The following is a 26692-nucleotide window of genomic DNA, read 5'->3' on the forward strand; positions in this document are numbered from 1 at the left end:
GAGTGGTACAGCCAGAATTTAATCCCAGTTGTCTGGCTCCAGACTACATATTCTTGGTCACTATGCTGGACTTTCTCTTTATGGATCATGGAATGATTTAAGTGCTCAGTTCTTGCATTCATTATGTTTCTCTCTAAACCAGAAACTCTGGGATTTTGGGTAGTGGGGAAAGAAGGAAGAACTAAATGGTGCTTAAATGGTTAAAGATGGATTTACTGTATTTACCATGGTTAGTTGTAGACTCCTTTTTAGCACTATTCCATTTTTATCTTTTACTGGAAGATAAGGCAAGAATGTGGTTTGCCTTAACGTGTATGAGTATAGTAGATGCTTATTAAATTATCTTTCTAAATGATCTGGTTTTAAGCAAAGAACTGTGGGGCAGTAGAGGCAAGCACATTACAGTTGGAAAGCTGAATATACACAGTGAAACATGAGATGATGTATGTTCTAGAAAGTGTACTTCTATGTAGCTATGAGGTTATATAGTCCCTTGACCTGGAATTATATTGTGGTAATCAAGAGGAAATCATCATTGGAGCTGGGTAGGGTTGGTCTTTTTTTTTTTTTTTTTAATTCATGAGAAACAGAGAGAGAGAGAGAGAGAGAGAGGCAGAGACACAGGCAGAGGGAAAAGCAGGCTCCATGCAAGGAGCCTGATGTGGGACTCGATCCCCGGTCCCCAGGATCACACCTTGGGCTGCAGGCGGCGCTAAACTGCTGCACCACCGGGGCTGCCCAGGGTTGGTCTTTTAAATGTTGTTTTTAGCAAACTTGAAAACACACTTGGAGGTATAACTTACAGCAGATTGCATAAAGGCTAACCTACAACTCAGTGAATACCCTACCCCTCAGATCAAGCAAAGTATAAAACATTTTCGTCATTGTCAGAAAGCTCTCTTAATGGCCTTTCTCAGTGAATAAATGCCCTACCCCTTACCATGTTTTATCTTTTAAAATTGCATTTATTGCCCCTTGGCATGTATTAGTCTGTTTTTCCTCCTGGAGTATAAATAAAGTTCATGAAGACAGGGACTTGATTTTGTTCACTGTTCTATTCCATTGCTGAGCATAGTGTCTGACATAGAGTAAATGTTCAACAACCATTAGGTTGCTATAAGTTAATTGAAAAATACTTGTCTACTACATACCATGTTATGTGGTATACAGGTGCTGTTTTGTGTCCTAGGTATTGATGGTAGATCATAAATTTTAGTTTTTTAGGAAGTGACTTTTGACATTCAGCATGGTAGTAAAGCCAATTTTAAGGCAAGGAAATTGCACCATGCTGGCATTGGGTTTAGTGTGTGCTGGTCTTTGCTCACGTTGAAAGTTAGGAAATACTGGCAGCCTATCTATTGAATTGCCTTCTTGAGAATATCTGATTTCTTATAGTTATCTCCTATTCTTAACTTACACTCTTGATATTCTTTTCGAATACCTCAAAAAGATGGAAAAGACTAAATGCTCCTGTTTTCGTGAAGACAGAATTGTGATCGAAAAAGCTTTCGTTTATTTGATCAGGTAAGGCAGTTTAGTTGTAGTTTAAAGGTCTTTTGTATCATCTTAGTTAAAACAATGAAAATTCTGTGTCTATCTTGATTAGGTTTAAGATAAGTAAAGGAGTATGTGGTATAGAAATCATTTTAAGTTCAAACTTACATTCAGGTAAGCCGAAAGAAATTTTGAACTGAACATGACCCTAATATTCTGGTTAATGTTCTTGTCTGTCAAGTTTAATCCTTTCATTTTACATTTGGGAATACTGAGGTGCAAAGAAGTTGTGTCATGTGCTAAGTTAGTATAAAGCAGCAATCTAACCAGTTTGTTTATCTCAAAAGTTAAAAGGCCCCTTTATGTCATGTTGGTGGTAGAATCATTTGGGAGTTTTTGTAAACATACATGACTTAGGGTCCTACTCCCAAAGGTTTTTATTTTTATTAGATTGAGTTGAGGGCAAGGCATGTGTAATGAGATAACAAAAACAAAGCAAAATAAAAATTCAAACCATGCTATCCCCTCAAATTTTTAATGACATTAATTTTCCAAGTGACACAGACTCTAGTGGCTTAGGGCCATTGTGCTATAATGCCCATTCTCCTTTTTCTTTCTCTTTCCCCTTTTGTTTTCCCCTTTCCCCTTCCCTTCCCTTCCTTACTTTTCCCCTTTTCCTTTTCTTTTCTCTTCTTTCTTCTAGATTTTATTTCTTAGAGCAATTTCCAGTTTACAGAAAAATTGAACAGAAAGAACAGAGCATTCTCATATATTCCCTCCCTCCCCAAACCTAAGATTTTCTCCTGTTATGTTTTAGAAGCTCTATAGTTTTCTGTTTTACTCTAGGTCTATGTTCCATTTTGTGTTCATTTTTGTGGAGGGGGTAAGTTCAGTTTCTATTTTTTTTTTCTTTTTGTGTGTAGATGTTCAATTGATCTAACACAATTTTTAGAGAAGACTGTCCTGCTTTTGGTGTCTTCTTTCAATGGGGTATGCTCAAATGTGAATTATGATTATTAAAATAAGAAACCTGAGATTACCATCTTCATTTTGACATATAGAACTTACAAATAGCTGAGGAGGTAGTAATGTATGAAGTAAGAGCTTGGGCTCTGGAATAAGTTCTTTTATTCATAAGATTCTGAATATGCCATTTACTAGCTGTGACTTTTTTTTTTTTAAGATTTTATTTATTCATGAGAGACACAGAGATAGAGGCAGAGACATGGGCAGAGGGATAAGCAGGCTCCCTGCAGGGAGCCTGATATGGGACTTGATCTCAGGACCCCAGGATCACAACCTGAGCCAAAGGCAGATGCTCAACCACTGAGCCACCCAAGCATCTCTACTAGCTTGACCTTGGACCAGTTACTTAACTGTTACCTAAATGTGCTTCAGTTTCCTCATTTATAAAAGGTATTTTTATACTAAATAATTGTATTTAGGATAATAGCTTGCCTACATTACAGTTATGGAACAATATTATTAATAATAAAGAACCCTCAAGTGTTTTATATACTTTTAATTCACTATTCTCTATTATTCCTTATTGTGTATTGTAGAGAAATAATATAAACAGAAATAAACAACACACTTGGACCTTTTCTGTTATTATTGAGAACTTTCTGGCAGAAGCAGATTTACACAAGGGAGCTTAATGAATGACCTAGAATACCATCATTTAAAGAGCATAAAATGTTAAATAAAAAAAAAAAGTGCTTCATTCAACATGCTTAGTATTTTTTAAAATCAATAAATACCATCAAATAGCTTAAGACCAAAGTATATAAGAAGATGGTGAAAGAAGAATTATAGCACTTTATAAAATGTATTTCATTCCTTTGCATATGATGTATTATATACTCTGCTTGGTTATATATTTAGAATCATTTCTTATTTCGGTTGTGTTTGAGTTTTCTCTCCAGTAAGTGTTTGAGTTCTTTAAGGTAACACGTCTTCAGTTCTTCAGTATCTGTCACAGAATTTCTGGACAGAGAAGCATGTGTTTCTTAATTGCTATGGATAAGGTATTACTTTAAAAGTATTCTTTTCTAGTATCTCATTATTTGATTTTTAAAAAAAGAGTAGATAGAGGAACCATTTTCAATGTAACTAAGAAATTCTTGTCTATTTTTTAAAGTTAGGACTGGGTAAGATAGAGCCAGGGTTCTTTAGGGGTAACACCTTGAATAAAAGCTAAGCAGTTCCCTATTTGTTTTGAGTAATTGCTAATGAATAATGGGTATTTCAGTACTTCTGTACTCAGCATTTCTGTGTATTTGGTAAATAAGATATTGGGATGATAATTGAATGTTGGAGTTTTGTCAAAGCAAATTTGATTTTTAGGTTACATTTGTTTATATGATACAGAATTTGTAAATGTGACTTCTCAACCCTTTATCAAGGTATACTGTTACTTTAATCTCTGTGTAAACAATTCCTTTCTTAAAATTGCTATGTGGCATAGATTTTTTTGAGAGAGAGAAAGAGCGTGCAAGAGTGAGGGGGAGCTGCAGAGAGGAGAGAGAGAATCTTAAGCAGGCTCTATGCTCAGCGCAGAGCCTGTCACAGGGCTCAATCTCACAACCCTGAAATTATGACCTGAGCCAAAATGAAGAGTCAGATGCTTAACTGACTGAACCACCCAGGCACTCCTGCATAGATTTCTTTTTAAAAATATTTTTAAAAATATTTTAATTATTTCTTTTAGAGAGAGAGCAAGCAAGCAGGAGGAGGGAGAGGAAGAGAAAGAATTCCAAGCAGACTCCACACTGAGCACAGAGCCCGACAGGGGGCTGGATCTCATGACCCTGAGATCATACCTGAGTTGAAACCGAAAGTCGGATTCCAGATTTGTTTTTAAATTAAGTCTTTATTCTCAGAGTCATTTGGCAACCAAATGACTCATGGTACCCCTTCTCTTAGAAGCTAAAATTGGTGATACCCTGAGGATGTGCAAAACAAAATAAAGCAACAAAAAAACTCTAGTGATCAGAATTAGACAACATAAATATTCTTAATGAGGATATCTTCTGAATTATCAGAATAAACCAGTATTTATATTTTCCTGCTAGATTTAAAAAAAAAAAACACCCAAGACATTTTTTTTTTGACAAGTTGTACCTGATGCTGGTGTTAGTCATTCAGTACACCACAGAGCGCCAACAAGCTATATATGTGTAAACTACAGAGACTTTTAAAAAGTACATTCCATTCATGATAAAAATATTCAGCAAGTGAGGAATAGGAAGGAGTTTCTACCTAATGAGGGCAGCTATGAAAAAACCACAGGCGAACATCATGCTTGATGGTGAAGGACTAAATGAATGCTTTCCCCTAAGATCAGAAGCAAAATAAGGATACATACTTCTGCCACTTCTGTTCAGCATTGTATTTGAGGTTCTTGCTAGGGCACTTTAGTAAGAAAAAGAAAAAGCATCCAGATTGGTCAGAAAGAAGTGAAACTGGGCAGCCCGGGTGGCTCAGCAATTTAGCACTGCCTTTGGCCCAGGGTGGGATCCTGGGGGCCCGGACTCCCTGCCTGGAGACTGCTCTCCCTCTGCCTGTGTCTCTGCCTGTCTCTCTGTCTCTCATGAATAAATAAATAAAAAATCTTAAAAAAAAAAAAAGTAAAACTATGTTTGCAGATATGTAAAGAAATCCACTATTAAATTTGATGAGTTCAGCAAGATAGAGAATCAATGTTAAAAAAATCGGTTGTATTTTTAGGTAGTAAAATTGATAAATTATAAGAAACCAGTTCAATTTACAGTAGCGTCAAAAGAAGTAAAATATGTAACATTTAACAATAAATTTGATTGCTTAATAAATTTAATGAAAGAAGCACAAAACTGGGATCCCTGGGTGGCGCAGCAGTTTGGCGCCTGCCTTTGGCCCAGGGCGCGATCCTGGAGACCCGGGATCGAATCCCACGTCGGGCTCCCGGTGCATGGAGCCTGCTTCTCCCTCTGCCTATGTCTTTGCTTCTCTCTCTCTCTCTCTCTGTGTGTGTGACTATCATAAATAAATAAAAAATTAAAAAATTTAAAAAAAGAAGCACAAAACTTCTGGAAATTACAAGACATTAAATTAGACCTAAATTAAAGAAGACCTAAATAAATGGAGAGACATTCCATGTTCATGGATTAAAAGACTTAATATTGTTTTAGGTGGCAGTACTCTTGTCATACACAGGTTCAGTGTGATCTCCATCAAAATTTCAACTGCCTTTTTGCAGGAATTGATAAACTGATCTTAAAATTTATATGGAAATGTAAGGGATCTGTATTAGTTTTCTAGGACTGACATAAAGTACCCAAAACCAGGTGGCTTAAAACAAGAGAAGTTTATTGTTTCATAGTTTCATAAGCTAGAAATCAAAAATCAAGATGTTGGACAAGCGATGTGCTGACAGCTGTAGGGAAGAATCCTTCCTTGCCTCTTAGAGTTTCTGGTATTTGCCAACAGTTGTTGCATTCCTTAGCTTGTACGTGCATCACTCCATTCACCTGGATGTCTTCTCCCTGTATGTCTTCACATTATCTTCCCTTTGCATGTGATTGTGTGCAAAAGTCCCCTTATTATTAGGACACCAGTTACCTTGGGTTAGAGGCCACCCGAATAACCTCATTTTAACTTGATTACCTCTATAGCCCCTGTTTCTAAAGTCACATTCTGAGATACTTGGGTTAGAAAAAAATAAACCCTGACATTTATGATCAGTTGGTTTTGAAAAGGATACCAAGACAAGTTGGAAAAGAATAGTCTTTTCCACAGTCTGGAACAAATGGATATCCACATGTAAAAGCAGTGAAGTTGAACTACTTCATACCATATACAAAGATTATCTCAAAATAGATTAAAGACCTGTGTGAAGAGCTAAACATAAAACTCTTAGGAGAAAGAAGGAGTTAAATCTTTGTGACTTTAAATTAGACAGTGGCTTCTTAGATGTCACATCAATAGCACAAGCAACAAAAAGAAATAAATTGAACATTATCAAAAATAAAAACATTTATGCATCAAAACACCGTCAAGAAATAGAAAAGACAATCTACAGAAAGAAAATATTTGCAAATTGTGTATCTGATAGAGGACTTGTACCTAGAAAATATAAATAAATCTTATAACTCGATAAGAAAGACAAAGTAATTCAATTAAAATTTGGCACAGACATTTCTACAAAGAAAATAAATTGTCCATAAACACATGAAAAGATGTTTAACATCATTAGCCATCAGGAAAATCTAAATCAATGATACAGTGAAATACAACTTTACATCCCCTGGAATAGCTAGAATCATAAGTCACAATATCAAGTTTGTGAGGATGTAGATAAATTAGAACCTTCAGAAACTGTGGATGAAAATGGAAAACAGTGCAGCTGCTTTGGAAAGCAACGAGATAGTACCTTACATAGTTAGAGATCAGGTGACCATATGATCCAGCAGTTTCAGATATATAATAGTGTTCATGTACATGAATGTTCATAGCTTCATTATTTATAATAGCCAGAGAGTAGAAACACCGGAATGTCTGTCAGATGATGGAGAAACAAAATGTGGTATATCCATACAATGGAATATTATTGAGTAATCCTGAGAAATCAAAATGTACCATATAACATGGTTGAAACTGAAAAACGCTCTAAGTGAAAGAAGCCAATCATTAAAGACCACGTGATTCCATTTATATATTGTGTCCAAAATCAGCAAATCTATAGAGCTAGAAAGTGGATTAGTGTTTCCCTGGGACTAGCGGGATGGAAGGATTTGAGGATGATGGGTAAGGGGTGCAGAGTTTCTCTTTTGTGTAACAAAAATGTTCTGAAATTGTGATGATGGATGCACGATCCTGTGAATATATTACAAATCATTGAATTGTGCACTTTAAGTGGGTGAATTATGTGAATCACAACTTAATACATCTGTTTGAAAAAGTATATTCCAGTTCGTATTGTAATATTATAAGCCTAGGGACACTTCATTTTAGGGAAACATAAACACATGGATATTTAAATAACAAAAGAGATGGTAATACATAAGCTGGTATATATGGATTGATGGTATAGATCTGTACTGTTCAGTAAAAATATATTACAAGGCACATAAATAATTAAAATTTTCTAATTGCCACATTAAAAATTAAGTACAATTAATTTGGGTAATATATTTAACCCCATATATAAAAATTAACATTTCAACATGTAATACATATAAAAATTATTGAAATACTTTACATTCTATTTTTTATACTAAGTCTCATCATCTGTTAGGTATTATAGTACATCTCAATTCAGACTAATCACTTTCTGGTCTTTAATAGCTTCAATTTTAGTTAGTGACTATTAAATAGCACAAGTAGAATCAGTGTCACTCGCAGGAAAAATAATCATTGTAGTTTAGAATGGTTAGGAAAGCACAGAGGATATGATACTTGAGTTTATTTTGGTCTTTCATTCATTCATTTATTGATTCAGTCATCCATTCACCTGAGAGATTTTGAGCTCTTTATATGAAAATTGGTGAAAAATGCAGACGTGTCTTAACTCTTTGTGGACAGCACATTGAACAGTTAATTATACAATTATTAGAGTAGGTTGCTTAAGAAATAGTGGAAAGAGTTTATAGGCTTAGGGTTAAACACTCCATGGAAAACAAAAGGTGATAATAACTGCATTGTGGGAGTAAGTGAAGTACGATATACCCAACGCTGTACTTGTCAGGTGTTTAATAAGTACTTTTTTCCTTCTCTCCTTCTATTTCATACTGTGTCCCTTGTTGAATGCATCAGTCTGGGCATGGGGAAAAGAGGGTTAGAATGTGGCAGAGTCCAAAAACAAGCTGGTTACCCAGGGACTCAAATGAACTCTTCTGTTTATCCTCAGCCTTCTTTCACTAGAGTCCTACTTCTTGGACCCAGAACTCAGATTTGTGCAATTAGTACGAAGGCCTATTTAACCATTGTTAGGTGGGTTTTTGTGGGCTCTTTTAAGAATATAGATTACTACTTTTTCTGGAAATTTTTATGTATGTTTCATTCCAAAATATTATATTATTTAAAATATGAAACCTCTATATTAGTGGTCTCTTGTTTATTCACATTAGAAAGCATTTTAGGAATATTTTGAGAAGTGTTGAAATTAAAACTTTTCTTGAAAATCCAGACCTTCTGTTACATTTCTTAGTATTCTGGTCCTTGTATTTTTACATTATAAGATAACTCGAAACTATACCATATCCTTTTTTTTTTTTTTTTTTTTAAGATTTTATTTATTTATTCGAGAGAGGGTAGGGGGAGGCAGAGGGAGACGCAGGCTCCATGCAGGGAGCCTGACGTGGGACTTGATCCCTGGTCTCCAGGATCACGCCCTGGGCCGAAGGCGGCGCTAAACCACTGAGCCACCCAGGCTGCCCCATATCCTTTTAAAATAAGGATTATCAAATCTAAATATTAAATGTAGCTATATGTTTGAGATGAATTATAGGGACATTATTGTATATTAAAATTTAGATCGAATCTTTTGTGTGTTAACTATATGGTTGTGGGCAATCCCATTCATTGATTGATTTTTTTTTTATTCATTCCAAAGATGTAGTTTGTATGCTTAATATGGTTAGGATATTATTTGTGTATTTACTTATTTACAAATAATAAGTGTTTTGAAGAAAAAGAACTAGTTACTGTGAGAGGATAACAGAGGAAATTTAGATTTGGATAGAGAAGTCATCTCTGTGGAAATGACTTTTAAGCTGAAGCCTAAAGGATAAAAAGGAATGGGCTAATGGGCTAGAAAAAACATTTTAGGCAAAGTGAAACATCATATAAGAAGTCCCGAAGAGGCAAAGAGCTTTGTGTATTCAATAAATTGAAAGAAGCGTAGTGTAACGAATTATAGTGAGCAAGAGGAAGAATGGCTTGAGAGTCAAACCAGTCTTGTAAAACATTTTGAAGCCCTGCCAGTGTTTTAATCAGAGGAATGAGATAGACAAGTGTAACTTTTTTTTTTTTTTTTGAGAGAGAGAGAGAGAGAGAGAGAGAACAAGCACCCATGTGAGGGTGGGAGGGGCTGAGGGAGACAGAATTTTAAGCAGGCTCCATCCAGCATAGAGACTGATGCAGGGCTCAATTTTGTGACCCTGAGATCGTGACCTGGGCTGAAACCCAGAGTTTGGTGCTTGACTGAGCTACTCAGGTGCCCCGACAAGTGTAATTCTGAAGTAGAAAGTGGATTATAAAAGGTTCAAAGAATAGTCTGGGCTACAGAAGTAAGTTGGAGAACCAACAGGTCTCAAATGATAATTCAAATGCCAAGTATTTTAAGTTCTGGGAATGCCTAAAATAATTTGGGGAGATTATAGAGACAGAAGAGAAAGGAAATCTAGGAACAAACTTAGAACTCCAACATTTAGAATTTGGTAGAGGAGGAAGCAACATAGGGCCTCAAGTAATCAGAAATGGGTTTTTTGTTGTTGTAGATGACCATAGGTCCTGAAATGGGAATAAAGAGCAAGGAGGATGTTATTTTGAGATGTGTGGAGTAATTGAATAACCTTAGCCTTTGTGAGATTTATGAAAGTAGTGTCTTTGAGGTAGTTACATTTTTCTTAAGGCTGGAAGGTGGAGTTTGTTGGTTACAGACTGGTAATTGAGAGGACATTCCAGAAAGGGCAGGAATGAGGAATTGACTCAGATAAGATGGATATGTAGAGTAGATTCAGGAATATATAATAACAAATGGGAAAGGCTTGCATTTCTGGTGAAGACTTAGGTAAACAAAGATATGACGTGGTAGATTTAGTCCTTGAAATCTTTCATAGGCTGGAGGGATCTATGGCTGTAGTGTTGAGACAGTTTTAAATAGTTTTTGGGGGAGGAACAGTTTTTGGTGAGGTAAATCAGCTTTAGCAGGTTCCATTTGTGATGTGGTAAGGCTCTGGGCTGGCCTCTTCAATTCTTTCATCTGTTAAATAGTTATATCTCCTTGATTGTTCTAGGATTTAAAAGAATAGTCACAGGATGGTTCATAAAAGTTGAATCTGAATACAGATATAACGGTTTAGGAAATTTTTTAGACATACATCATAATTTATGATTTATTACGCTTATTTTCTTGTCATTCTTTTCTGTATTGTGTACAAGAATCAGTGCTTATTTGGAACAGTAAACATTGACCATGAAGGAGGCACTCAATCCATTTCTTCATAATGCTTTTATGCTGAATTTTAGAACTAAGGATAAGTTATTCAGGTAGTATACATTTGCTCATTTTTACTTTAAATAGTTCCCTAAGCATGCTTGGATTTTTTAGACCCCAGTGAAGAAATGTTAGATTATAATAATACTTTATGAAAAGAGTTATCTTCTTAGAACTTTAAGCAAATTCATCTTTTAAAAAATTACATACTTAGTTGTAGAGAATTCAAAAATTACAGAGAGGTACAAAAAAGAAAATAAAATTAACCTGTATTCTCATCATCCAGAGAAAACTCCTGTTTATATTTTGGTGTAATTGTCTATGTAACATTTGTTTACAAAATTGGAATCACATAGTGCATAGCAGTTTGTAACCTGCTTTTTCATGTAATCTTATATCATGAATATTTTCTTACAAAGTTCCTTCAGTATTCTTTGAAAATGTAATTTTAATGGCTGTTAAATACTCTGTCCAGTGTGAACATATATTTACCTAATGATTCTGTTATTGGGCATGTATATTGGTTCCAGTTTAGTGATACTATATATAGTGCTTCATTGAGTATCTATAATAGAAGTCAATCATTTTTTCTTAGTTTTTGATTACTTTTTTCCCTACCATATTCCTGGCAAGGGAAATACTAGGTGAAAGGCTTTGTTTGTTGTTGCTGCTGCTACTTTTTAGGAAAATTATACTTAATCAAAGCAGGAGCTCATATAAAACAGGACTTCATATTTAAGAATATACGTGTGTATGTGTGTATGATGTTATTTATTGCTCTATTCCAACCATGGTTGATTTGTGTATAGACTTGTGTAGAGACCCCCTTGAAATAGCAAATCCTTACAGGGGCTCTTTGGCTCATATTGAAAACTACTACTGGAGTTTTAAACCTTCAGTTCTCTCCTTATGTACACCTTACCTTTTATGACTCTTGCTCCAGCAGATACCTTCTTGCTGTTCCTAATACTTCTTTATTCAGTGACTTTTTTTTTCTAATATCCTTGTTTGATATGTAGGAACAATGTAAAGGCATTTTTAACAGTTTTCAAATATTAATCCTCCAACAATGATGAGTAAAATTGTAAACTGATAAAATCTTTCTAAGAACTCATTTGGCAAGAGCTAATTAATTGTGTTCAAGAATGCCTAATTTTATTTTACTTTGAGTATTGACTTAAAAAAAAATTGATTGGGGCACCTGGGTGGCTCTGTGGTTGAGTGCCTGCCTTTGGCTCAGGTCATGATCCCAGGGTCCTGGGATCGAGTCCCATATCAGGCTCCCCACAGGGAGCCTGCTTCCCCCTCTGCCTATGTCTCTCTCTCTCTCTGTGTCTCTCATGAATAAATAAATAAAAATCTTTAAAAGTAAATAAATAAAATTTTAAGAATTTGTTGATTTGCTAGGTAAAAAATGGTAGATTTGGGGATGGGAAGAATGACTAAAAGAATAAGTTCCTTCTTTCTCACCCTGTAACTGAGTAGAAATTGGAAGGTGAGAAATATGCTGTAAAACCTAGTGTTTGAAATTTATGCTTTTCTTTTGGCTGTCATGGACCCATCCATTTTCAGAGCTGAAAGGAGATCTAAAAGTTTATATTTATTCAGTTCTTTCAGTTTACAGAGGGTAACTGAGGTCTACAAAGGAGGTTTCTTGACTTCCCAAAGTCATGAGCCAAACAATAGTAGAAAAAAGCTTGGCCTGTTTTTTTGTAACTAGTCTTTTGTTTTTTCCATAATTGTCTCCTCCTTGCTTGTAGGTGACTAAGTTTTTTTGTTTTGGATGCTTTATAGAATCTTTTTTTAATTCAGTCATTTTGAGTCCATTCTTTTTGGTATACTCTATATCTTTTTGTTCTATAGGTACAATTTGCTCATTTTCAAGGAAATTTGTATCTTTGAATACTTTTTCTGTTCACTTGCTGAAATGCATTCTTGAAACAATAATTATCATTATGTTGAATCGTTTTTGTTTTCCACATTTATTATCATCTCCAGAATTATTTTCGTTTCTTCATTGATTCCCTCTACATTACTGTGACTTCCTTTCTTCCCTGTATGGATATTTTACCCAGTCTCTTCTGTCCATTACTGTTTCTAGTTTATTAGATCTCTGCTGGTTTGGGTAAACTAAGAAACAAATTGAGAACTGTGGTAGCTGAAAATGGCCCTGCAAAACATATTCACATCAGATTCTGGCAATCTGTGAATGTTACCTTATTTGGAAAAAGGGTTTTTGCAGATTGCAATTAATTTAAGGATTTTGAAATGAGATCATCCTGAATTATCTGGGTGGGATCTAAATCCAACTGAAAGGTCCCCTTATAAGAGATACACAGAAGAGAACAAACACAGGAGGAGGCTCTGTGACTATCGAGTCAGAGATTGGTTGGAATGATGCGTCCATGAAGCGTCCAAGTCAAGTAACATGGACAGCTACCTGAAGCTAGAAGAGACAAGGAATACATTCTGACAGCCTACAGAGGGAATACAGCCCAGAATAATTTCTGTTGTTTTAAGCAACCCAGTTTATTGTAATTTGTTACTGCAGCCACAGGAAACGAATACAAGGACCAAAACAATTTTCTTTTCAAAAATTTTCTGTTGTCTTATGACCTTATCTTTGTATTCTTGTTTTAGTTATTTTATGTTCTTACCAAGTTCTCTTATAACACTGAACTCTCAGAAGGAATTTTTTCCTGTCTTTAGATTATTTTCTTCCAGATACAGTTTTTGGTATGGCTTTTGCATGTTTTTCCTGTAGTTGTGTTCATGTCAGTGTTTTGTTCCTTCTTTCTTTCTTTCAGAGATTTTATTTATTTGACAGAGTGAAAGAGCAAGATAAGCAGGGGGAGGGGCAGAGAAGGAGAGGAAGAAGCAGGCTCCCCACAGAGCAGGGATTTCCCCACTCTTGGGGCTTGATCCCAGAACCCTAAGATCATGACACAAGCCAAAGGCAGACTCTCAACCAACTGAACCATGCAGGTTCCCCTGTTTTCAACTTTCTTATGGTTAAATTGAGCAGCTCTGCGGAGAACTTTTGTTGTGATATAATATTCATTAGTGAGTTCTTCCTCTTTTTCACCTTATCTTGGGTATCTTTATGATCTAAGAATGTGGCTGTTGTTTTTAACTTACTTTTCTGTAGTTTGAGGGGATGTGGTAGTGAGGTAAATAGAGAAGTTCCCTAGCCAGTGCAGTCCTTTCTGCACATCTTTTCCACCACCAAGCCAGGAGTACATTCCATTTTTGCGGGTTTTTGTTTCTTTTCTCAACTTTAGTACATTATACATTAACCTGGCGGATGGTGGCCTTTCTGTCTTTGCTGAGGTTCACTGGCTTTTGTAAAAAACATTTAGCTGTATCCTCCACATTTTAGGGAGGATATATTTTTATCTTATTTTTAACAGCTTTATTAAAATACAATTTACATACCATAAAATTGACTGATTTAAAGTATACAATTCAGTTACTTTCAGTATTTATATGGGGTTGTGCACCTGTCACCATAATCTAATTTTAGAACATTTTCGTCATCCCCAAAGGAAATATCTTAACCCATTAGTAGTTACTCCCTGTTTCCTCCCCATCTCCCTCCTCAGCCCTTGGTAACTACTAACTTACCATCCATTTCCATAGATTTGCTTATTCTGGACCTCATATAAATAGGATCATGAATAATATGGTCTTTTGTGACTGACTACCCTTTTTTATTCCCATCTTTTGCTGAATTCCTTCAGTGTCTTTCTTTTTCTGTGCCTTTATTATTTTTTCCCACCTCATTGTCCTTAAGTCCCCTTCAACTTTTCAAGCTAAAACTGAAATATCACTTTCTCAAGGCAACCCAACCCTGATTAGATTCAGATCCTTCATTATAGGTTCCCTTGCATCCAGTAATTCTCTTTTATATAATCGTACCTCAGTTAATACATAACTGGACAATTATTGTGTAAATAATATTTGTTATTATTAGGCTGTATGTCTGTGAGAAAGGGAGTTTATAATTTATTGTTGAATTGTGACAGTCTAGTCTAGGGAGAAATAAATACTTGAGGGAATATGTTCATGTGCTCAACCCAGTGGAAGGGGAAAGAAGTTTTCAGAGAAGAGGGAGGGTTTATGTGTATTAACTATTCATGTAGGAATGCTATTCATAGTTGAAAATGTAAGCTGGAAAATTAGAAAGTTAGTGGTTCATTTGGCTTTGTGTACATGTATTGGACCGATACCATAAGAATTGTTTTCACACTCTTTCAGAAGTAAGAAATCTGGGAAATTTCTTATTAGGAAAACCTAAGATGTCCAGGTTAATTTCTGGAGTCCACTTATTTTGTTGGCCAGGTTGTCTGGAATATTTACCCAAGAAGTCGAATAACACAACTAAAATATTCTCTTTATTTGGAATTCAGTTTTCTAAGGACATTTGTAAATCATCAGATCCTGTCTACTTGGGACACAGTTAATTGCAGGAGGATGTTGCTTCACTTGCTTTTTTTTTTTTTTTGTATTGGAGTTCAATTTGCAATCTGCCAATGTATAGCATATCACTCTGTGCTCATCCCGTCAAGTGCCCCCCTCAGTGCCTGTCACCCAGTCACCGCAACCCCCCACCCACCTCCCTTTCCACTACCCCTTGTTCGTTTCCCAGAGTTAGGAGTCTCTCATGTTCTGTCATCCTCACTGATATTTTTACTCATTTGTCTCCTTTCCCCTTTATTCCCTTTTGTATTTTTTATATTCCCCAAATGAATGAGACCATATAATGCTTGTCCTTCGATTGACTTATTTCACTCAGCATAATACCCTCCAGTTCCATCCACGTCGAAGCAAATGGTGGGTATTTGTTGTAATATTCCATTGTATACATATACCACAGCATCTTTATCCATTCATCTCTTGACGGACACCGAGGCTCCTTCCACAGTTTGGCTGTTGTGGACATTGCTGCTATGAACATCGCGGTGCAGGTGTCCCGGCGTTTCACTGCATCTGTTATCTTTGGGGTAAATCCCCAGCAGTGCAATTGCTTAGTTGTAGGGCAGTTCTATTTTCAGTTCTTTGAGGAACCTCCACACAGTGTTCCAGAGTGGCTGCACCAGTTCACTCACATTCCCACCAACAGTGCAAGAGGGTTCCCCTTTCTCCACATCCTCTCCAACATTTGTTGTTTCCTGTCTTGTTAATATTCACCATTTTCACTGATGTGAGGTGGTATCTCATTGTGGTTTTGATTTGTATTTCCCTGATGGCATTCACTTGCTTTTTGATGGATGTTATTAATGAAATTGGCGAGGTTCAGTTGCTTTTATGGGCTTCTGAAGTTCACCATTTCTTCTCTATCTGCCATCGTGCCTGGATTGTTAGGTACATTTGTTCTCTTCTCTGTTTACTTTGCTCTCTTTTGGGTAATGTAGGTACTTGGACAGAGGAGTGCAATGGTGGGTTATGTGTATAGGGTCTCAATATGGGGTAAATAGTATTTTTCTTCTTGATGAAATTTAAAGTGACACTTTAATGGATTAGATGGCTTTCTATTGACCTTGCCGATCTATAGAACTATTTATCAAATCTCTGAATCCTTAAACTACATCTACTGTAATATTCTTCAATGGGTATGTAGTTTCAGTTTTATGATGGAAATTAGTGAGAAAATAGGATGACTCTACAAATATTTATTTTGTAGCTAACTTTTATTAAAATACATTTTGTCTGTGAAGTACCAGTGTTGTACAGAATGGAGAGTTGTATTGGATAGAGTCTTGGAGGAGCTCAGCTTGGAAAAGTTTTCAGTGGATTTTTGGTTCTGTTATTTCCATATGTTCATACAAGGATGTTTTTAAAGATTTTTATATCTTTATTTCTATACATGATTTGAGTTAATTTAGTAATCTAGGCATTGACTAGTTAGTATCTTTTCCTCTTTGGCCTTTTCTTAGAAGCAGGTTGATACATTAGTGATAGAGTTGACACTTGGAATTAGAACAGCTGTTTTAATGTAGCCTTTTTTAATAGTTTGTAATCTCTAGTAAGTTTCTTAACTTCTTGGAATCTGTTTCCTCATCTGTGAGATGGAGGTAATTTCATACATTTCACAGGATTGTTCTGATTAAGTGAGGCTTTAGTTAAAATAATCGGTAAGGTATCTGGCCCTATTATGTTATAAGAAATACTGAACCCATATTTTGAATAAATATTGAATCTGGATTCATTAATAAGTAAATAAATGCTCTTTCAACAGAAATTCCCATGAACGAAGGGGCCTTCTTGATCTTACTCATTTTTTGTAACCCTAGTTCTTAGCAGTCTGGTACACAGATAGTGCTTATTAAGCATGTGATGAATTAATCAATAATGACAATGTATTTGAACCAAAAATTCTATTGTATATTCTTTCCTTTTCTGTTCTTTAGAATTTTGAAACTTTCTGTCATCCTAACACTCACCATTGATAGGAGAGAATACTTACAAAATAGGATATGCATAACATAAACATATATATGAGAATTACTAATTTACAAAGCTACATAGGTGTGATTTATTTCCAGTACAAGTACTGGAAGTATAGGATTGCATCTCTTGCTTTCATTTTAAATGGAACTCACTTTTCCACTGATTTCCTTTTAACAGCGCAGAAGCGTTATTGGAGGTATGGTTAAAAAAAGGAATTTCTCCAGCAGTCAGTGTTAGCTGACTCACGCTGGTCCTGTCCCAGTTTATCATTAGGTCAAGTAGGTAATAGTAGGAGGTGATAAAGACCAAGGTTAGGAATATATAGTCATTTCCCAAAGATAAAAGTTCTTTTTCAAGAGAAAGTGTTTCCTACCTTTAAGTCCTCTTGACTTCTGTCACTTGAAGTAATGAGTCAGCAGTGTGGAAAGTACTCTGCCCTGGCATGAGGTGTACTCAGCATACTCTTCTAAGATCCACTGACAAGAGGATTAGCCATACTTCTTAGGCTAGTGACAATAGGAACCAAGACTTATTATAGTCCCACTGCGAGTGTAGGAATTTATCATTCCAGTGGCCTTTATTTAACAGAACCCAGTTAGCATCTCTTCCTTTTTTTTTTTTAGCATCTCTTCTAACAGAGCTTTGTAGGGAGAAATGCTAAGTGGACTCTACTTTGTGAATTTACCCAGTTATCTGTTGGTACTGTTCTGTAGAGTGATGAGCCTAGGACTTGTCCTTTGCCCTATTTGCATGATACTGCTAGGTTCTCTAAAGTCCATCTTTATGGGGAGAGTTTGAGGGGATATTAAGCTAGTTTTTAGAGGGAAGAAGCGGGGGCAAACATAAAAACCAATATGTATTTTATTCCAACTAATTAGAATCAGTGGGGACAATGTTATTTAATATATTTATGTCATAAGTATATTCATTATTAACTATAAATGCAGCATCACTATTCATATAGTTGTAACTGAAGACTATACTTTCAGGGATCATTTCTATAGTTTGTAACATATAGTTGTAACTGTAAACTAAAAATTAATCACTATTTGAAAGTTTGTGTGTTACCCCTTGCAGAAATGGAATTAATCACTGAATTCATGAGATTTTTGTAAAGCTCTTACGAGCTACCCTACCTCATTTCCACTTCAACAGTTTAATAAGTTATAATATTTTAAGTGTATTTTCTCCTCAGGTTATACAGAAAAGTTTTAGCCTGTTAACAAATTGTGTTCTAAAAGTTCATCACTTGCTTCGGAAATTAGAACATCTTTTTCCTTTGAAAGTTTAAGTATGCAAAATAAAAATGAATAGGTTCTCAGGAAAACTTAAACCGTGACTTAGCTCAGATATTTATGTGTTTATAGTGATACTGAAGTAGTACACTTTCCAATACCTATAAAAATGGAAACAAATCAAGCCATTTATTTCTGTTCCAAAATAAATTCACAAAAATAACCGTCCAGTATAACCACACATTTTAAGTAAATGTCCTCACACCTTTTAAGATGTACTGCAAAAATATCTTGTACTATAAAACTGCTTCATTTTGCCTCAGATATAAGGTTCCATGAGACAATCTAAAATGAATAAAAGCCAGAATTTTGAGGAAAATCAATATCAATGAACTGACAGCATACATTTAAGTACCTGAGCAGATATATCAGAATACAAAGTAATAATTCACTGGTTAACAAGACCTGCTACTTTTGCAGAAATACAAGGAATGTTTACTGCCTTTTTTTGGTGGGGGTGTGGGGGCGGGGTTTATTCTAAATAGGAAATATTGGGAACTGAAAAAGGAGAAGCATGAATTTTCTGATCAATAAACAAAAAAATGAATGTGAAGACTAAACCTCTCTATATAGTTTTGGGAATCTACTGTTGATTTGGCTAACCTACATTATATTACTTTTCAGAAGTTTAAAAATAGAGCATATCTGTTAAAGAAGAAGAAAGAGGAGGAAGTGGAGAAGGAAGAATTGGATTTATTTTTTTTTAAATATTCCAAATGGGGCACTGAGATAGCTCAGTTGGTTAAGCCTCTGCCTTCGGCTGAAGTCATAATCCTGGGTCCTAGGATCAAGTACTGAGTCAGGGTCTTGTATAGCAGGGAACCTGCTTCTCTCTCTCCCCCTCGCTCTCCTGCTACTGTTCTCTTGCTCCCTCGCTATCTCAAATGAATAAATAAAAATTTTAAAAATAATAATAATAAATAATACTCCAAATGTATATGAGTGGTGGCTGCTGTCCCACATCACGAAAAACTAACTCTGAAAATAGATGCATATATAAACACCAAAGTAGCTCACTGTTCCTTATACACAGTGCTAATCAGCTTCCAAAGATACCCAGGACCAGCAACTAACCAATTAAGGGATATCTAACCCAGTACACTTTCTTATCATCTTCTCTCTCCCGCAACAGTAATCTTCATATTGTTATGTTCTGCCCTCCCTTAAATTTGCATTATTCTTCTGTCATTAAATCTACCTCAGGTAATATCCTAGGTTACTCTACCTTCTTTTTTTTTCCCCTTAAATCTTAGAGGAAACCTAACATATTACATATTATGTTACATATGTTGTTCATGGTTCATAAGTAAAATAATATTTAAGTTTAGGCTGTTGAAAATTAGCAGGATTCATTCTGGGTTTTGGTTTGTTTGGTTTAAAGTAAAACATTTGTAAAGAAACTATGAAAATCGAGTCAATTAAAATTAGTTTGAAAGAAATATGGATATTTTGAATTAAAACTTTTCACTATCTAATAGATACTTGTATCAGAACCTACTGTAAAGTATTTGAAATTTTCAGTTTTGCTGAAAATGGAAAGTTGATTTTAGGACCTCAGCTCCTATGTATTGCTTTTATGGCATGGTCTTAAAGCAAAGTAATATAGTAGGGTATTGATTTTAAATAGCTCTGAATCCTGTGGGTGCAACTTTTTGAAGGGAGTAGTTACCTGGGGTAAATTAACCAAACCTTTTGAACACCTTGGTTTCTTCTGTTTGTTAAATGATTTTCATGTGTATGTCACAAGGTTATTGTAGGGATTAAATGGTATTCTGATTCTTTCTCAAAGTATGGTTGTTGGAACTGCATTAAGAATTAGGGGGTGGATAGGGTGCCTGAGTGGTACAATCAGTTATGCATCTGACTCTTGGTTTGGCTCAGGTTGTGATCTGAGGGTCATGAGATCTGGCCAAGTTGGGCTCCACATTTAGCGTGGAGTCTTCTTGAGATTCTCCCTTCCTCTCCCTGCTGCTTCCACTTGAGCATGTGTGTTCTCTCTCTCTCTCAAATAAATATGTTTTTGGGATCCCTGGGTGGCGCAGCGGTTTGGTGCCTGCCTTTGGCCCAGGGCGTGATCCTGGAGACCCGGGATCGAATCCCACATCGGGCTCCCGGTGCATGGAGCCTGCTTCTCCCTCTGCCTGTGTCTCTGCCTCTCTCTCTCTGTCTGTGACTATCATAAATAAAAAAAATAGAATAAAATAAAATAAAAATAAAAATTTTTAAAAAAGAATTACTGGGGGTAGTTATTAAAAATGCAGTTTTCTGAGCCCCACCGCACACCTGCTGAGTCTCTCTTGGGGTGACATTCTTCATTTTCAGTAAACTTTCCCGCGTGCTTATTCCTCTGCTGTGAGTGATTCTTACAACTGTAAAGGGTACTCAAAGAATATTCTTACATATAGAGGTGTCTAGGTGGCTCAATCAGTTAAGCACTCAACTCTTGATTTTGGCTTGAGTCATCATGTTCTCACGGTGGTGGGAGCAAGCCGCAGGTTGGGCTCTTGTGCTCAGCAGGGAGCCTGCTTGAGATTCTCTCTCTCCCTCTCCCTGTGCCCCTTCCCCTGCTCATGCACACACCTACTCTCCATCTCAAATAAATAAATAAGTAAATCTTTAAAAATAAAAAAGAATATACTTATATATAAATTGATATAAATTGAACTTCATACCTCAGAGGTATCCCCTACCCAGTTCTTATTCATTGCTGCATATTGATGCCTCAAAGAAACCAGAATTACTTAGAAAATGGTATGAACAGATTAATTCTATCTATAAATAAATACACATGTGGCAAAAATTAGGTCATTTGTTTTGGGTTCATGTTGTTACCAGATTTCCAGTAAGCAATCCACTCTTCTTTATTTTTTTTTAAAGATTTTATTTATTTATTCATGACAGATATAGGGAGAGAGAGAGAGGCAGAGGGAGAAGCAGGCTCCATGCTGGGAGCCCCACATGGGACTCGATCCCCGGGATCGCACCCTGGGCCAAAGGCAGGCGCCAAACCGCTGAGCCACCCAGGGATCCCCTCCACTCTTCTTTAAAGCCATTATATATACCTTATCCCTAGAGATTTGTATCTGATGGATGGCAAGCATAAGAACAAGTAGACACACTGCTTAATGTTCAGCATTAAATAGTTCCCAAATCCCAATAATTGTGCTTGAATAATTCTACATAAATTTAGCAGCAAACCTTTGCTGAGCATTTGCATTGTGCTGAACCCTGTGCTATTAGCATTAGGGAAATGTAAATGATTCAGATAATGTCTGCTTTCCTAAGAGCTCCTTAGTCAAGTTGAGGGACTCAGACTCTTAATAATTATAGAACATTGTGATAAGCACTGTATGTAGTAGGGCATGTACTGAGTGTTGAAAGAGAGTAGCAGGGCAAAGGAATGTTTTTTTTTCTATTTCCACTGCCAATAATTCAAAGTTCAGAGAAACTATAATTTATTGAGCGCACTCTGTGGAGCATGCACTTAAAAACATGCCCCACTTCTGTTATTTAATCATTGCAACAGCCCTATGAAGTAGCAGCGATCTCCATTTTATAGATACAAAGTGGTAGAATAAATATGTGATTCAAACCTTGATAAGACTTTAGAGCCCATGTCATACTATTACGCCTCCAGCAGAAAAACTTAACCGAATTTTTTTTTCCTTAAAGGGAATTTTGGGTCTTTCAGAATTGATACTTGTTAATCCCATTGGAATGGTATATTCCTGTGATTTAAAATGTGGTGTTGGGCAGCCCCGGTGGCGCAGCGGTTGGTGCCGCCTGCAGCCCACCCGGGATCGAGTCTCATGTCAGGCTCCCTGTGTGGAGCCTGCTTCTTCCTCTGCCTGTGTCTCTGCCTCTCTCTCTCTTTCTCTGTGTCTCTATGAATAAATAAATAAAATCTTTTCAAAAAAATGTGGTGCTATTGTACTGTCAGAGATTCTGGAATCTCTTGTGTCTGATGTTTATTCTTTGCCACGCTGTTTTCCTTTCTGTTTCTAGAAGTGGCATATAAGGAAACTTGTCCAAAAGTCGGTCCATGGGTGACATCTGTCCATTTTGTTTTCCCTGCCTCTCCTTTTATTTACTCTTCCTATCCCCAAAGGAAATTTTAGTAATTTTTTTGTTTTATTTTTCCAATCCTTTACAGAGAATCATGTGGAAATGAATGGTGCCTGTGGGCAAAGGCTCTGCCGGAAAGATATTTATCATATCTAGGTTTCATAGAAATGGCTTTGAATTTTTTATCATGCTCTTGATCATTGGAGTTGATTTGACTGATGGAGCTGCTTGATTGGCCTTTCTTTCTCTCTTTCTTTCTTTCTTTCTTTCTTTCTTTCTTTCTTTCTTTCTTTCTCTCTCTCTCTCTCTCTCTCTCTCTCTCTCTCTTTCTTTCTTTCTTTCTTTCTTTCTTTCTTCTTTCTTTCTCCTTCCTTCCTTCCTTCCTTCCTTCCTTCCTTCCTTCCTCCCTCCCTCCCTCCCTCCCTCCCTCCCTCCCTCCCTCCCTTCCTTCCTTTCTTCCTTCCTTTCCTTCCTTCCTTCCTTCCAAGTCTCACTCCAAGGCTGTGAGCAGATGCACTCTGGCTAGAGCTTCTGGGTCATAGAGTCCCTGTTTCATGACAAGAATAAGTTTATTTTTGAATTTGTCCCAACTCTCATTCTATGGACCCTCAGTTCCTTATCTTTATATATTTTGCCTGTTTTTTAAAAGATTTTTAAAAATTTTTTCATTTATGAAAGACAGACACACACACACACACACACACACACACACACACGCAGAGGGAGAAGCAGGCTCCGTGCTGGGAGCCCAAAGTGGGACTTGATCCCAGGGCTCTAGGATCATGCCCTGCCAAAGGCAGGCGCTAAACCGCTGAGCCACCCCGGGATCCCCTATTTTGCCTATTTTGATGTTGTTTTCATGTTTTTAAACTGTCTTGTTTGGGGAGAACACTTTGCCTTAGTAGATGTTCATTAGCCAGTCACTTAAGATAGAGTATTTGAACTTTGATATTAAAACTTGAAAATTTGACATAGTCAGTGTTTCCCCTTCATACAATCTTAATCATGCCTCAAAATGAGGTTCTTTTTGATTCTTTTGAGTTACTTATATATTTTTGAATAGAGTCTTTGCCCTGTTGTTTAAATATACATAAAAATAGCTGTTACTTCTATTTGATATAGAGAAACAATGTGTAGTGTTTACCCTACTGTTGTTAGGTAAAAAACACTTAATAATACTTCACATCTCTTTATAGTCACAGTGGTGTTCTGGTTTCTCTGCGCTTTGTTACAGACTTTTAACTTTCAGATATTTCTAAATGGAGAGGTTATTCTTGAGTTAAAGGAGGATTTTTAGACCCATTATTAACTTTTTTCATTTTGTGTAGGTAGTGTGGCTTATTGACGCCTTTACAAGCCTTATAGTTAAAAAGTGTAGTTGTTGCTTTTCCTCAACTCTGAGTCTCAAGAAACATCAAATCAAACAGCCAAAGTATGAATGAGATTTATCATTCGTATAAAATTAGAATGTCAGTATCAGATACCTCCTAAATATTTAAATACGGTTGAAGTGGCCTTTTGTTTTGGGGATGCTCATGCCACACTTTGGTTGTGGTCAGTGGTACACTGTAACATTTGTTCCTCTCAAAGTGAATTGGTTTGAGGAGTGACTTCAGAAGACATAAAAAAATGTAACCACCGGGTGTAGCTTACAAGGTACAAGCCTGTGTTTGAGAAATTGGGTACTAGGTTACATATATTATTTGAGGATATGCCTGCCTAATGTTTTTAAAAAATTATATTCTGTATTTAACACCTTTAATAGAAAGTGATAATTCTTTTGTGTGTCATCTTTCCATTGCTTTATAAAGAGTCTGTTGTTTATATATTTAGGATTTAATTCTATTTTCTAATTATAATAGGAAATTTATATTCCCTGAGTGAATTTTAATTGTAGTAGAGGATCCCAAGAGTCCTCTGGCAGGAAACAGGGCTTCCTGGAGCTGAGCTGTTCCCACTGTTCTGTTATTATCCCACGAAACAGTGACATTTTTTAAGAGACAGTTTAGTTGTAATTGGTGTGAGACTCACACTATACCATGTGTTTTGGGAAATTTAGTACTGGGCAGAGTGGTGATTTTTTTTTTTTTTTTTTTTAATAAGGCAGATTTGTTGATTCCAGCTTTTCATGAGTATTTTGGCTTGTTGGTAGCAGTACTTACAATGCTCTGTTGCTACAATCCAAAATTACAGTTTCTAATAGCAGACGTTAAATTGTTTGAATATCACAGAATTGATTATTTCACATTATTGTTTTCCATATGCTCTTGCTTTTGGATAAGTTTTGAAATCTAAGGTTACCAAAGTATTTTTTGAAGTAGCTCTGTAGCCATAAATAAGCAAAGATTTGGGCCTGAAAACTGTAACAGATTATCATTTATTCTCTTATTATTGCTTTGGAACTGACAATTTTACATTATATTTTTTTAGGGGGAGCAATAGTATATGAAGTAAGTCTTTCAGCTGTATTAAAAAGGTTGTAAAATATAGCAGAGACAGTATGAGCAAGTGAGGAGTTCTGGCTACTTACAGCTTTATGATATTGGATAAGTTAATCTCTCTTAGTTTTACTTTCCTCATTTGCATAGTACTGTAATAATGTCTTCCTGCATATATTATGAGAGTAGATGAAACAATGAACTGGATGGTTCTTTATACAGAGAAATTTTATATAGCTGTTTTATTGCTAAGTCGGCAAATTACAATGCCAAATGGTGTCATGCTTTTCCCTGGCACACTAGCTGCTGACTGTCCCATGTGCTAATAATGTTCATGCCAAGTCATCCCCAGTGTTATCTTGCCATTCTTTACAGCTCTGCTATTTCAGATCTCTGATGAAGCAGTCTGAAGAGCTTGATAATTTCTGAATAAAAATTCCAGAACGCTTGAGGTAGAAACCATTGTCCCTAGTATGCTTAAGGATTTCATATTAGTAGAGAATATAGCCCTTAAGAGTTCTCAGCAGTTTCTGTAACTACTCAAAAGAGAATAAATCTTTAATATCTGCTAAGATGATAAGTCTACCCTTTTTACTAGATGTAAAAGAGGGTGAAAGGATTGGTCCTTGTCCACATCCATTCACAAATTAAAATTAAGAGGCCTTAAGAGTCTCTTCTAGTGATAGCATCTGTAGGACCTGTTTATCTTTCTACCCTGCCTTAATATTTTTTTCAGAAATATCTCATTTATGAATTATAATTTACATATGAGAAGAAGCACAATTTGATGTTAGAGGTTCCCTAGGCTTAGTAGTTGAGTTGCAGAGATTTTTAATTTTTAAATCTCAGCTGATTCTTGAAGCCCTGTGTCTGAAATGCTGTGGTTTCTTTAGAAATGCAACTGGAGGAGGCAAGTGGAGAAAGTCATTACACATCCTTATATTAAGTTCTTTTATAGAGGCAAGTACAAAGCTGTGGTTATTGTTTTCTTTATTGAAATATGGTCATACAGTAGAAAAGCATAATTTTTATTTATACCTCAGCTTTTGTTTTCAATTAAAATCATAGAATACAACAGCCATTCTTAAAATTTGTTAATTTATTTAAATTAAAAGATAATTATGCTCTGTTTTGTGAATTAGACCTGTAAGATTTTGCAAGAAACTTGTTCAATAGAATTATTTATAGTTCTTGAAATACATACTTTTTGGTGATATGGTTTTGATTTGGATGATCTAGGGAAGAGTCAGGCTATTTCAAATCAATTCTTTTTTTAATTTTCTTTGGGCAATTGGGTGATAAGAAAATGTGTTCAATACCGTGGATTTTATTTTTTCAGAACCTAACCTTTCTAGATCTCTTCATTTAGAGTTTACGTTCAGAAGATTGATTCTGTCTTTAGAAGAATGTTATAAGTAAAGATAAGTTTATTTTATAAATGAAAAAAATAATTCCTAATAAAGCTTATTTATAGTCAACTTGAAAAGTCGTGGTTAACATTCTCAGAAATAATATGAAATATTTGGGGAGTTGAGCATGACTATTTAGAACTGAGATTCGATGAAACTAGGTTTTACAAATATATTTGAGATGTATCTTACTAGGAAGTGAAATGTGAAGGGATCATTTGAAAGCATTGAGAACTATATATGTATGGACTTGAGCTGGGATTTACATGCATTTCAAGTACATATAATATTTTATGAATAAAAATGGTGGTGTTGACAAGATTTGAATTATCTTTCCACAAGAGG

The 26692-nt window shown here is 35.8% G+C and overlaps 1 protein-coding gene and 1 pseudogene across 5 annotated transcripts in view; both read left to right on the forward strand.

Annotated features, from left to right (window-relative positions):
* Positions 1-26692, forward strand: part of GSK3B (glycogen synthase kinase 3 beta) — a 203109-nt gene that overhangs the window by 35484 nt on the left and 140933 nt on the right. The window lies entirely within an intron of this gene.
* On the forward strand, positions 18114-18193 carry LOC140625247 (small nucleolar RNA U3; annotated as a pseudogene).

Source organism: Canis lupus, chromosome 35 (assembly GCF_048164855.1).
Source record: "Canis lupus baileyi chromosome 35, mCanLup2.hap1, whole genome shotgun sequence".
NCBI lineage: Eukaryota > Metazoa > Chordata > Mammalia > Carnivora > Canidae > Canis > Canis lupus.